Source organism: Pseudopipra pipra, chromosome 7, assembly GCF_036250125.1.
Source record: "Pseudopipra pipra isolate bDixPip1 chromosome 7, bDixPip1.hap1, whole genome shotgun sequence".
NCBI lineage: Eukaryota > Metazoa > Chordata > Aves > Passeriformes > Pipridae > Pseudopipra > Pseudopipra pipra.
The window spans coordinates 8,651,415-8,666,808 of record NC_087555.1 but is presented as its reverse complement, the minus strand read 5'-3'; positions in this window follow the sequence as shown (position 1 = coordinate 8,666,808).

Here is a 15,394-nt window from a genome sequence, read left to right as displayed (position 1 = left end):
AAAATATGTTAGCTGATATATAGCTCTGGTATAACAGCTTTGATTTTCCTCCATTTGAACACCAAGGCAGAAAGAAGAGACCCACTATTTCTCTTTCTCTGGCTGAGCTAAACACTACACAAAGTATCAAACATCCATTATTCACTATAACCATGTGGCTCCTAAAAACTCCACAGCAATGTTTTCCTCATAACGATGGAATAACGGTTTACTCGGTTTCAATAACCCTAAATAAGACTGACCTTCTAAAAGAAAACTTGTGTCCTTCCCACCATGCTTAGTAAATTGGGATCTGACAGCTGGAATTGATCCAAACTGGAAACTATAATACTGGGTGGCAGAAAGGTTGCACACTAGCATTGCTCATCTGCCAGTGAACAGTTTTAACCTCTCCAACATTTCCTCACCCACTGAACACAAGAGACTGTCCAAATTCAGTAATAATAGTGATACTCTTTACTCCCTTGAGTGAAAATCTGGCCTTGGAACGACTTGTCCCTGCAGATCCCTGGAATATCTCAGCAGATGATCACACCAGATCATCACAAGAGATTGCATGATTTTGTGTGTGTGTGTGGCTGTGTCCTACATTTCTCTTACAATCTTACTGAGTACTGGTGCAAAGTCCCCAGAAAACCTGTAGTGCCTGTTGCAGGAGAATTAGCAAACCCAAGGACACACACATTCAGTCAACAGTCATAATCCAAAACAGAGAGAGAGAACAAGCAAGCATCTCTTAGTGCCCTGCAATGTGATCCCCAACAGCTAAACCAAGCCCAGACTGCACCAACAGAAAGGATACACGGTTCGCTCTCACCTTGCCAGTATGAAACTGCACATGCAGGCTCAGGCTTGTGCAGGCACACAGTGAAAGAGCAGAACATCAACTAACATAGTATCAGTTATGCTACAGACTTGTAGCATAAACCTTCCTTAAAGGTTTGCAGAAAAAAACCCTGAACCTTCAAATTCCTGAACGTAGGGAGCAGAAGGTCATTGTAACCCTCATGCCATCAACTTCAGCGAGGAGACTCTGGCTTTGTCTTCTTTACTCCTGCCCATTAGGCCTAGGCTGTGTAGAAGTGCGGGTGATGTGGACTGTGACGGATACCGAAAATGTGCAAGACAGTGTTAGGAACAAATCGTACACAAGGGATGTCTACACTGCACACCTCGTATACATACTCATTTACATCAAGTACCAGACACAGCCTAACTGCAGAAACACACCACCATTCAAGCAAATTTATCTTATTTCTCAGCTACTTAGCTCCTGATGTGCTACACTATTCATTTAAAGGGAGTTTCAGCATCTTTTCAGTAGGCTGCCAACTACAGTTATATATGCCTTTATATTACTTGTTCCTTCTGACATGCCTGTAGGCAAACGAGCCCCGTGAGGGTGACAACATGAGCTGCATTAACCAGCCGCCCGGTCCCTGAATCATTACAACTCAACACAGCGCTGTGAGAGACATGGAAAAAGGGGCAGTGAGAACGTCTGACTAGTGGTAAACAAATAATGAACACACAGAAATTGTCTGCATCTGCAGAGTCAATTGTCACTTCCACACGATCACAGTGAAGGCTGTATGCACTGTGTGACTTCTAAATAACCTTCATTTCCCTTCAAGGTTTACCCTTCTACTGTTGATAAAGGCTAGAGACAAAGTCAGAGATCAGGTTACCACTGAAAACGTTAAGAGGTGACACGTCATGTAAGACCTGTGTAAATAGGTCCTAGGTAAATTTGAAAAGAAGGGGGTTTGTGTTGGCATGTTCAGGCATAAGCTCTTTAAAAGAACGCCTGTGTCCTCTGCATGCCACTGCACACCTCTCCAAAGGGAAGGCAAGCTGCAGGACACGGAAGAATCCATTTCTGGGTTAGGCTGAGCAGCATGGAGATCTCAAAACAAGATCACGTTACGCAGTAGCTCTTAAACACTATGTATGACATAGATATGTAATATATATGACATCCAGTTTCAAACAAGGTGAGAACCTGGAAATGTTTTGATGGATTTTGGAGTGGCTGTAAATTCTTTTGCTAAAAAGCATAGGATCCTACAAATCTAACCCTAAAAAACAATCCATCAGGGTTTTTTTTAAAATCAGTTCCCATTAGTTCTTAATGATACAATAGCTGACATCCAGCTACGAGTGGAGGGAGACATTAAGACAAGAAGCGTGTGGGAGGAGGAAAAAATAGGAAAATGTGGATAAGAAATGGAACAGTGGGATGTGCATGAGAGAAGGAACATGTGAGGGAAGGAGTGAATAGGAAGGGTGGGGAACTGGAGGAAGGAGCTGAAAGGCTACTGAGAAACACTGGCAGAGTGCCCCAAAGAAAGGCCTCAAAAGAAAGGATGGGACAGAACCAAGAGGCACCAAAAAAAACTGGGAAAAAAGTTAAAACAAGAGTCAATAAGGTCTACAACTCAAAAGGATGGAAATGAGAGTGGGGAATCAGAAGTTACTGTGCAACAGCTGCCATGTGAGAGACAAAGTGACCAAAGAGTCAGTGAGCAAAGAGCACAATATTTATCTTCTCTCTACCTGCCAAAACATATTGCAGAGGCAGTGCCCAGGATTTACAGCTAGAAGTGACTTTTACTGTGGAATGTTGTCAATGCTTTTTGTTTTGCTTACATTTTTTGTTTGTTTGTTTGTTTGTTTTGTATGAGAAAAGTTATTCAGGTAAAAGGAGAAGATGCAAAAAACGAGCTCGAGAGTCAGAGACACATCCTCATAGAGGTACAGGCAATGCTCTAACTTTATTCCAAAAATACACACATTATCAAGGGTCCTACAGGGTTCACACGCTCTGTTCTAACTTTCTATTGGTTACATTCACTTTCACACACTATATCTGTAACTTTATTGGCTCTACTAGTCAAGGCACATTTTCAGGCCCCCCCATCTTCTGGTTTCTCACATCCTGGATAACAACCTCCTTCTTTGTTTTCCTCTATGCAGCTTTCTGATATCTGCTGCTCAAGGACACACATCTGCTGCTGGAGAACACAGGTCCCTGCCGTCCGGCACGCAGGTCGGATTGTGCAAGCAGGCCTGATGCAGAATATGTCCTGCATCATCTAAGATTTTCCTCAACAATTCCCCCTTTTTCTTTTGCACAATCCAGGCCTGACTGATGGTCTTTTGCTTGGTTCATCTCTTTGTTCCATGTGGTTCTTGAGAACTTTTATTTTGCAAATGAAACTTCATTTAACTCAGGGTTATGTGCCTCCCACTCTTTATCCAAAGGTGCTTATGCATATGTAAGGTAATATGGTTTACGCATTTGTGAGCAAAACCAGAATATATTAATAATCATATATTCATACATTCATATGCATACATTCACACAACTTTCATGCGTGATGGCCATCACTTCATGCTCTCACACAAACATACTTTTGAGTTGTATTTTGCTGTGTTTTCTGGTTGTGAACTGAGAAATTATCATTCTTGTGTTTTGCCCTCATCTGAGTAAGATCTAATTATGCATTTCTTGTTTTTATGAAAGTATAACTTGGAAAACATAAACATATTTCTGCTTCACGTTCAATTCAAAACCCAAATACATACAAACATTCTTATAGTTTAAAGATAAATATATACTCATATTTTTAAAGCAAAACACACACTTCTCTATGCAAATGGGCTTTTGGACTTCAAAGAGAACTTGTCAATAGTCACTACAAAAACTTCAAAAGCTCCTCTTCTCCACCATGTTTAAAACAATTCTGGCTATTTAGGCAAGCAACCTCAAGTAACAGTCAGCAAGACCATTTCATGAACTTATCTTTCCTCACTCTCCCCCCCCCTTTTTTTTTTTTTTTTTTTTTGTACTGAAATTAAACTGTTAGGTTAGTTGTTGCATAAATAAAAAGCTTAGCTTTGTTGACTTTGAACTTAGTGTCCTGTGCAAGGACAGGTCTTTATATGATTTGCCTGTGGCATGCTGTATCTCAGGGGTCTGTCTTATCATCATCTTCTTTTTCACTGTTTCTGTCAAATGTTTTTGGAGAGTTGTCAACTAATAGCAAAATACCAATTAATCTCAAGTTATACAAGATGGTTGTGTCAGGGATGAAGTTCCCGTCTATCAGCATTTGCATCATCCAATTAAGCACAAATACATTCCCACCGCATGGTCTGTGGTTGGACCATGCCATTGTTGAACAAGTTAAGCAGCATATTGATGAAAAACAAGGAAAACAACATAGAATATCTACAATAAAGGACTAATAGTAAAAGGGTAGACAATAATATCTTTGCAACCATATCCATCTTTAGTGAAGAGATCAGAATAGGCTCTAGCTGTTCCTGCTTCATTGGGTCAGCCAGGGTCACTTGCATGCTATGCCGTGGTTGCAGGTAATCATAATCTCTTTGCAGTCAGCATACAGGGGGTCAGCATCCTACTGTTGAATGTAGATGTAATCTCCAAGTTGGAATAGATGAACAGGAGTGTTTAATCTCACGGGTTCGGATTACAGAATGAATCTGTGGAATTTCTGCAAAATAGAGCCTAGACTATTAAACAATTTTCACAAAAGAATTTCAAATTTTCCCCAATCAGAAGATTGCAAAGTTGCAGCCTCTATAAAGCAGGAGGGTTCTACACCCCCCCTTTTTTTTTTTTTTTTTTTTTTTTTTTTGAGTTCGGCCAGAGGAGGTCTCCTACTCAGTTGCTCGGCAACAAACTATCTCTATTGTGTGAGCCACTAACACCTTATCTCTTTCTCTGCTAAGGCAAAGGCAAAGTTTTGCAAGAGGGCTTTTTATCCTTTTTGTCAAAACCCTGCTTTTTTTTGTTTGTTTGTTTTCTGAATACGATGTTTTTTCAGAAAGGTTTTATGGGGTAAAATACAGCTAAGAATAAGGCATTTCACTAAGATTTTCGTACAAATACTCATTTCCCGGAAAAATTCCCTAAAACTGTCTGCAGACTAGCTTGCAGGTAAACGCAAGTCTTTGGGTTTAAGTTACCTACGAGTGAGTAGAAGGACTAAAGAGAGAGATTTCGCTTTTAACAACACCGTGAGCGCACAACGACACACCGGACAGACAACAGAGTCAACACGAGAGTTAACAGAAACACGGGAAAGCAGCCTTCTAGCCTGCTCCCCTTCTCAACAAGAAGTGATACTTTTCCGGGGTTGCTCCATCCCTGTTTCCCTCTGGGGCCGCTCCTGGTTTGTTGTTGTTGTTGTTGTTGTTGTTGTTGTTTTTTTCCTGCACCGCTGCGGCCGGGCTGCTCTCCTGCCGGCTCTCGGGTGCTCCTGCTTTACCCCCGCGGTGCTGCCTCGCCCTACTCTGCTACGCCGTGAGAGTCTTCCGGTCATAGCGTCTCTCTGGTGTTCGTCTGCACCACGATTCTGCACGGGGTGGCGGCGGCCACGGTTCGAATTCACACGGTTCGGTCGGGGCAGTGTGTGCCAGGCCGCGACGCACTCCCCCCTTCAGCAGGATGACTACACGGCCGAGAAGTTTCGTAGTAGCAGCGAGGGTTTTCAAGTCCCAAAGTCTATCTCCCAAACCCCGCCATTCCTCAAAGGCGAAAAGGAGAGGGGGCACTTTAAAGAAACCGTTTTCACAGGTCCAAGCAATAAGCTTGTCAAACACCTTCTCAGATACTGTTTCACCTTGCTTAGCAAGGATAGCTAACAGCAGCTTTTTAGCTGCAGCAAACTCCGATTCCATGCTTGCAGCAAATGACAGGGGGAAGGTAGCGACCCTTCCTACCTCGGTTCGCGCCGACTGGCCCACGACCGAAACGCCTCTGTCCAGCTTCTATCAGCCTCTCACGTCTCCCACCGCGTCTCACCGCAAGGAGATCAACCGGCTAACCGCATTCTTCTACCGTTTCGCGCTTTTTATCACCTTTTCGGGCGCCAGATAAAAGGAGAAGATGCAAAAAACGAGCTCGAGAGTCAGAGACACATCCTCATAGAGGTACAGGCAATGCTCTAACTTTATTCCAAAAATACACACATTATCAAGGGTCCTACAGGGTTCACACGCTCTGTTCTAACTTTCTATTGGTTACATTCACTTTCACACACTATATCTGTAACTTTATTGGCTCTACTAGTCAAGGCACATTTTCAGGCCCCCCCATCTTCTGGTTTCTCACATCCTGGATAACAACCTCCTTCTTTGTTTTCCTCTATGCAGCTTTCTGATATCTGCTGCTCAAGGACACACATCTGCTGCTGGAGAACACAGGTCCCTGCCGTCCGGCACGCAGGCCGGATTGTGCAAGCAGGCCTGATGCAGAATATGTCCTGCATCATCTAAGATTTTCTCAACATTCAGGAATAGGGAAAAGCAACATCTTACACACATCAAAATAGCTCAGGCTGAGCCTGCAGAAGCCCATGCTGGGAACAGAACCTTCCCAGGTCTGCAGCACAAGCTCACAGATCACCACACATCTGCCACATCTACCTGCTTCCAACGAGGCTTGAGGGAGAGAGGTCAGGGGGAGTCCGGGGGGGGGGAAGAGGAGAAATATGGCTAACAGCAGGATGGGGTCTCCCTGTGTCCAGACATTTAGCTAATACCCCACTGAGCAGAGACCTCCTACAGTCAAGGAGCCGGCAGGATCTGCTAGAAGGACTGAGGAACACACCTCCCAACAGCTGGATTTCACTGACAGATCACTGAATCCTAACGCTTCGCTGTAACAGAGCCAGCAGGATTTCTTTGCTACTGCAAACAGGTTTTTGGGAAAGCAAAACCAGCTCTTCTCCTCCACCAGGCCTCACCCCCTTGCTTTGCCAAGAAGTCTGCTATATTAGGATATGAGGCAGCCATGCTGGCTGGGCCATTTCTCCTTCATGCTTGGCCTCCCGTGGGAGTTGCTCCATTCTCACGTATTTGCTGAGAAACAGCTTGTTCTTTCTGGCTTTCCTCAGTTTCTTTATTTAGTGGTGCCCTTCTGCCACTTCACACAGTGGAAGCCAGGTTCTGCTCTGACTCCAGAACAGACCTGCCTAAGTCCCCTTCTCACCATACATTCCTCAAAACAGAAGCAGCTTTCCCCTGTTCCACTCCTAACATCTCCTAGGTTGTTTCTTGACGTTTTCTTGTACTTTTCCAGAAACTCTCCAATTTTCTATATAACTCTGATAAAATGAAAGGCTCTGCTATGAGTTCTTGTTAATGGCTTACAGGATGCAGATTAATAGATACTGGGTTTTTCATACCTACCGTACTTCTATGCAGAAGAGACAAAATGCTGATAAGCTTTGGAGACAACAGAGGGAAAAACCTGGATTAGGGTTCTAATCTTCAGAAGGAAAAATGTCTCCTCACCTATTTGTTTGCTGCTGTCAAATTTCAGTGCCTGAAGAGAAAGTCTCCTGAAAAGAAGAGAGGAAGATGTGTCGAGAGAACAACTCTACATACACCCATATGTATGAGATACACCTACGTATATACCTGCTACAGGTGTACCTCTATATGCAGCACCTGCATATCCATCCTTACTATTTAGTACAAAGATTATTGTGCTAAAAAATATTTGGCATCCAAATCTCATTAATTTTGAAGAAATCTGCACACCTATCATTCATTCTATAAACTAATAAAGACAAAGTTCCTCAGAAGTTTTCCTCCTGATATCTCTTAAAGGTTCTGCTGAATATTGTCATATGCTATGACAATATTCAGCACCCAGCCTGAAAACTAAACAATTTCAAACAGTCCCCTTTTGCATGATGTGACAGTAGTCAAAAATCTATGCCAGCAGTGAGAGACTAACAAAATCAGTGTTTATAGAAAATCAGGGATAAGAGAACTTGAATTGGTGCTTCTTGATCATACACGACCTACTCAATCTGCAGCTCTAATAGGAGTAATTTCACATTACTGAGAGTGTTTCACTTTATAACAATTTCACAAAATCACTTTGCAAGTCTTTCACACAGAGTTTTGCGCAATATTTTTCAGGCAGAGGCAACGTTCACACTGAGACAGACACAAGCTCTCTCTGCCTGTGCTTCAAGCCAACTGGAAGACATGTTAAATGTCAGATGTTGCCCCAAGCTAATATGCCACGTCTCTTACTAGCTCAAACAGGGCACTGCACTAACTGCATCCATATGGTGCCTGGTCAGCTCAAAATGCAGACAGGGTGAGATCATCTCTGCCTGTACAATACTCTTGGGCAACACAGACAGAGAATTTTGCCTGCATGAACAGTGCAGTTGCAGGGGGAATTAATCCACTGTTGTTCCATTAATGCCTAAACTACCTCAAGTAGTAGACTAAAATAAGTCTTTGGACTATAATTTAAAATAAAATAAAAAATCTGGTAAATGTTTTACCTGTAATAAGTACTGAAGCCAGAGACAAAAATATCATCTCAGAACTCAGCTGATTTGCTTGTTATAGGACAAAGCACGGCAAAAATGCCTCTCTGATATCATCCTACTGGACCAACCTGAAAGATTACTTTGGTTCTATAGGTTCAAATCATCACACTACAGTACAGCGCTTGGTGTCTGCTCTCACTTTCTTTGTACAAGGCTCAATATGAGAGTGAAGAAGAGATCAGCTAAACTCTGCAGGGGTTTTCTTCTTGTCTAAATCCTCTAGGAAAAGTAGCACAAAATATTGCCTGTGGACTCAGCAGCAAGGCATGTCCCTGCCCCTCCATGACACAGAGCCCCATCCACTGGGGCCCTGGGCGAAGCTCACAGTCACATTTATCACCAGCAGCAGTTCTCCTGCCATGGCTCTGCCACCCAGATGACAACAGGGACTTAAGGTGGAAAAAGTGGAAAGATGCTTTTCTGACATTCCTGAGATCCACAGAATTCAAGAAACTTACGCAGAATAATAATTTTATGTAGGTAATGATGAGACTTTAGCCTACTGCTGTATCCCGTGATGGAGACATTGTATTCTTTAAGATTATATAATATTCAGTGAGTTCTGCCATCTTTCTCCACATACTGTTTTCACTCAATAGTGCAGCTGGCCAAATACTGCAAAAAAAGCACTAGCTGAAAAAGTTATTTTTCAGGAAATAGGGTTTCCTCTTCTCCACCTAATGCATTCCAGCAAGTTCCAGCTACATTGCTTCCTCCCAGCATTTAACTTGACAAAGCATGTGGTGAGCCTGGCAAGAACCTGAAAACCTCAAATGTTCATGATTATCAGCATTAACAGTTGCTATTGTTCTTACCTCAATAGTTAAAGCTTGCCCTTAGTATGAAATGCTTTTTTCCTCACTACTAGAAATTTCTTTTTGCACAATAATCCTCTTTTCATAGCATCGCGATATTTTCAGATTTTCACATTCAGCTTTGAATGCTACATGAATACTGCCTGGAAAAGAAAAACATACTACATTTAGTGTGTGTGTGTGTATCTTTCTCTCTCTCACACAGTTTCATTCTTAATTGGTTTTAACACAGTGATCATTTGTTGTTGTTCCTTTCCCCAGTTGCATCACTGTGGCTGCTGCCTTCTAAGTTTTTTGCTTTTATTTCCATCCATATTTCACTACCAGTACTACCATGATTTGCATCATCAGATTGTTTTTCACAGGCTTCTACTAATCTATGTTAAACTTTGCAGCCACCCAACTACATTTATTTTTTTTTTTAGGGGCTGGTGATGGGGGAAGGTGGTGTTCTGACACCCACCAGCAATGGCATCCTGGAATCCTTTGTTTTACCTTTGATTTATTTACATTTATCCTGACCAGATAGTAAGAGTCTTTATGTTGCTGCTTGTCTTCAAATATGACTGAGTTTGTATGTAACATAGTCAGAAATGCCATTTTCAGAAACAAAATCATCAGTGGTTAAACTGAGCGAGAGGTAATTGTGGGGAGATTAATTCTATTTATGTGTATGTGGATGCAGTTTTGGAATGAATGTGCTGAAGCCAAGGCTGCTGTGCAAGCTCTGTCTATGCTGTGCAGCAGAGAAGACAACTGTGGACCAGACTCCCTTGCACAGCCAGGCTGGGATTGAAGAATTCTTCTTTGTAGGAATACAGAAGCCCTGTTTGAACTGCTCCAAAAGACAGTCTCTTTAGTACCATCAAGACTAAACGCTTGACCTGAAAAGCCAGTTGATGGATTCAAATCAACTCCAGAATGCTTTCCACTTGATTAAAACCAAGATCTCCCTCTTTGCTATAACCTCCCCAAATACTTTAACTATGTAAACTAGCTTTTAAGAGAACTTTCTCTGAACACATCTGCAAGGCATTTCTTTGGATTCAAGGTAAAGTACCCAAATAGTGATCTGAGGAGTGTGATATACAATACCTTAATTCTCACTCAAACAGTTCCTGTTTATCTTCAGAGAGGACTAACTCAAATATTAGCTTTTGGATTTGATAAGGGCCACGTTACACAAACACTGATGCCTGTATCATAAAAAAAGCTGGCACTCAGACAGATAAGTGGAGCTCTGCCTACAAGTTAAGTATTACTATATTCAGGCTGTGCTTGCAGTGGTATTTTCTTCTACTGCCTGCATTTTTTTCAGTAGTGCATAAGCATATCTAATAGAGTAGCTTACAGGGAGATTTCAATCACCCCCAGCACATGACAAATGAGACATTTCTTATGCCAGCTCAGCTGCACACAGTACTCCCTCCCTCCTGAGAACTCCAGTAAGAACTGCGGGTCTGAGACACTGCTTTGTTGCTCCATTATCAGTCAGTCATGAAAGACACAAGACTTTAATTGTTTTCTATCTGCAAGATAATGAATTACTTCTCTCTCTAAAAAAAAGAGACAGCAAAAGAAGGAACATGAATACTCATTTCCTTTTCCAGTCAACAATTGTCAAAAAATATGACAATTGGAAAAATCAGTGCAAAATTTGGAAATAGCTTGGCACTTTCAATATTGCAAAAACTCTCACCTAATAATCTCAACTAATCAGCCTTATTACAGCTGATTGGTTCCTTGAAATTAATGGTGCTTCCTGTGGACTACACTGCTTCTCAGTATGAATTAGACAAGCGAAAAATCCCAGTGCTTTACAAAGAAATTTTGAAGTAGATCCACAGTAACTCCCAAGGAGTTTCTTCTGACAAAAAAAAAAATAAAAAAGCAAAAACAAACTCAGCCAACAAAATAAAACAGAAAAAGAAGGGTAAGAAAAGGTCACACTTAACAGAAAACAATGAAAGTTTCCACAGCCATTTACCAACTTCCTTACTCTGCGCCATGCAAATGTTTAAACACACTCTCCACTAGATCTTCCAAAAGATAGCAAATAGTTCCCTCCTTGAAGATGACTTCCACATCTTCTCAAACCTGTGTTTTACTTCAGTATTTTCTGAAATCACAAGAACAGCCTAAAAATGCCAGAATTTGCCACTGAAATGTGCCACCTGAATGCAGAAACACTTTTGGATCTTGGCTTACAAACTCCTCTTCCCAGGACTCAGCTTTCTGCTGCTCACATCCTGAAGTAAAACGCTGAAAGGAGTTACATTGCTCAGGTTGGCCATAAATAGCAACAGCTCTGACATTCATTCAGGAGCTAATGTATTTTTCCATAAACCTTGAAAAAAATACCAAACTTCAACCAGTCCCCGGGGAAACGTCCCCTTTCATCCCAATCCTGCTCATAAGCAATTCCCTTCACACAGGGGCTCTGAACCGTGACTGTGGTTCTCAGATACTACCACAATAAAGAGTAAATAGTGGAAACAACAACAGGTTTCCCTCGAGAGGATTGCATCCAGGCACTTGCCTCACAGCGATAAGCGAGCATCCAAACAATCAGAGGCACAGACGGCGTTGCTCTCAGAGCAGTTCCTGTGTTCCCGAGTCTCATGTGAGGTAAAGAAGATTTCCCTCTCTAGGGCCACTGCTAGGCACGCACACTTTCCTGAGCCCTGGCTCACCTCCCGGCCTGCCCTGCTCCTCAAACAATTCAAAGGAGAAAACGCCAGAATAGGAACAGCACAGCCCACTTGTGCATTATTTGCTCTCTCTCTAACTCGCCCCCAGGTTCTACAGCACTGGCTGTACCTGAACACTGCCACCTACGTGGGGAGCACTGAAATGGCTCATTGCTGAGGACTGTCAGCTCACAGGGAAAAGCAGCCCCATTTCAGAAAAACTAGCGCTAGCTTAGAGCCTAAAGTAATGAGAAAGAAAGGATGAGTATTGTCTTTTCCCCAGGCAGGCAAGTATCCATTAGAAAGCTATTTCCAAAGGTTTAGGATAGACCGTGATACCTGCCAGGTGATATAAAGCCCCAAGCATCCTCAGCAGATCTTGTTCCACAAGCAGGTAAATAAGCTTCCCACAGCTGAAGCAGCACAACACCCAGCTTTTGACTCCCATCTAGTAGAATCACCCAGGAAGCAAGATGTATATTGCTTAAAGGTACAGAAGGTCTGTTCCCACAGGAGAGTTTCATTTCCTGCTTTGGGGAAAGTAAATAGGCTGATTATGTCTGCTACAGGCTCATAAATCCACATCAGCTGCTGCCTTAGGGACAGCCATTGCTCCTCTGGGTGATTTTCTTCCCCACTTAGAGAAGATGAACAGCTGGTTACGTATATCACAGCTCTAGCAACACACTTACCTGTAGCCTTATGCCACTGAAGGAGCAGGTTTCCGTCATTGACACCACAGGAAAGCAGGAGGCAAAGCAGAAGCAACTTATTTTCTTTTGCACCAGTTTTTTCAGGTCAGAAGACAAAATGGTAGTCAGAGCGAGCACTGGTAGTTGGCTTCCCAAATGGAGCCAGAAGCAAACCAAAGAAGACAAATTTTAAGCCTGCTTATGTGATTGTAATTTGTAAAATAATTGTAATTTGCACACACAGTAAAGTAAACTTATATACTAAAAACCAGCATGAGCCTAGTTAAGACAGATTCTGCACTTGAAGATAGAGGGCTAGTGCAGAGACTGCACCTCACAATATATGAGCTTCCCATGCAGTGACACAAGGCTCCAGTGGCAGGGCCATGTCACACAGCCAGCACTGCTGCTCAGGATGAACAGCACCAATGGTGCTGTGAACTTCAGAGTCCCCATGGCACAGCACACCCTGCAACTCACCCCGATTCAGCCACAGGGGCAGCCTGGGTACCACCTTCAGGAAAGCAGCAGCAACCTGGGCACTGCGGTAAGTCACTGGCTGGGTTCAGTCATCTGAATTCCACATTGTCCAGTGCAGCTTCTCATCCCAGGGTTTTGTCTCCAGGGTCAGCCTGAGCTTTAGGGAATCCAGTGTCAGCCCTTACAATATAGATATACAGGCAAAAAGATTAATCATCATGAGCAGATTTAGTAAAAACAGGTCATCACAAAGCTCCGGGAACTACACAGCTCTGAATTTTTCTCCAACAACACACACAGCTCCACAGATACAAGACAGATACATCAGCTCATATCCATTGAAGACTGAGCACAAAATGAATTAGGGTAACACTGGCATTTAATAAGTTGGTGCGTATAAGAATTTTTTTAGACACACGGTTTTGGATGCGTATGGCAAGTTTGCAAGGAACATAAAGTTCCTTTATACTGTGGCAGAAGTATTATCACACAAGTTCTCAACAGTCTGTTTTTCTTTTCATAGCTGGACGTGTCAAACAGACCACAGCCAACAGATAAGAAATGCCTACTAAATCAAAGTGCAGATTAGAGAGGCAGCGACAGCAGCTGAGAGAACCATCTACTGCAGCTATGAGACAGATCAAGGGAGCTGAGAAAAGCTAAGTGCAGTTTCAAACTTTGCATGGCATTCAATCTATTACATAAATATATAGGGCATTACAAGGCTGTGAAAACACTGATTTTTCTTTCCTGGTTGTTAGCCATGGACTCTGTGACATAGTTGTGGTCAGTGCTGCCTCTCATGATGCTGAAAGGCATGAACACAGAGCAAAAATAATTCCCTCAGCTTAGAGGGGAGTGTTCATGTATCCATGTTTGCGAGAGTGTATGCATCTGTTTTCAGCAAACTGCCACAGCAATATTAAAACGTAGAACTATTAATATGGTAGTGCTCTGTGATTCAAAGACATGCCTGACATATAAATCTTTCCCTCCAAAATAAACATTCCCTGGAACTAAAACAGGTACAACCACAGCAGAGTTTGTATATCCAGGAACAAATTTATGTCACGCAGATTCAATGTAAGGAATGCAATAAACAATGCATGGACAAGGCCTGCAGTATTTTCCAGTGCTTTAGAGTTACGAGTAAGCTCTCGTCAGGGGTACTGGCCAAACACTTTGTGTAAATGAAGTTATGCAATATGGAAGTAGTTCCTAGTGGAGTCCCAAAAAAGGCCAGGAGATCATGAATTTCCCTACCTCACACAACACAGGGTTCTGGTCAGGCAGCCTTTGCCCACATTGGTGAGCACCTGAAGTGGCAACATCTCCCATTGGACAAAGATCAGCATTTATGGGTACTCTGTGGGCTTCAGGCAAGCAAAAATGCTACATCTATGGGAAAACCAAAGTCAAGCATCTGCTGTCTGCAAGCACATGGGCAGAAAGCATTACCAGCTAGGGGAACTTAATTTCCTTTAATAATGTATTGCTTGTTAAGCCAATTGATTTGTGTTTGCAGGTGTAGAAAATTAGCTTATTAGGCACCAGGTAGTTTGGTTTAATTTTCCTCAATTTCCATGTGGGAATTCCAACCAGCACTTAACGAGCAATCCCACTCAGTCTGAGCTGGGTCCATGCAGCTGGATGCCAGTCAAATTCTGGAAGGGGCTTACCACATCTATGACAATGAGAATATCACCTGACAAACAATGCTCCGTAACACCAACTAACATTGAAGAAACTTGTAACAGCCATTGAGATTTCTTAGCTGCTCCCCAGAAGGCAGGGCACAGGGCCTTGCTATTTTATCTTGCCTTTTTTCTACTTGGGGAGAAGAGTGCTCTGAGTATGCATGGCAGAAATCAGACTACGCAGGTTTTTTTATTTTAGCATCAAAAAGAATATTTAATGAAAAAAACTTAAAGACCATCTCCCTCTTCTTCAGCATTTTAGTGCTTCGATCTCTAACAATCCCACCATTTGAAATTCATTGTTTCCAAAACACATCTTTCTTCCTGCTATGAGAACAGCAACTCAAAACGAAAATATCAAGTGGATGCAACTGTGTCCCTGACGTCAAAAAAAGAAGACAATTAAGAGTAAACAAACAAGATGTACATGTCATTTGTCCTTCCCTGAAAAAGAGTGGTATGATGCACTGAAGTCCATAATGCTCCTTCTTTCTGCATAACTTGAAATACTGCACTTTCAAGGACTGTATTTACTACTCACAATAAGCCAAATAAAATGGGTTGAAATTAAATTGCCAAACATAACAAAACCCATTGTTGCACCTTCAAACATCCACCCCATTTCCTGCTCCA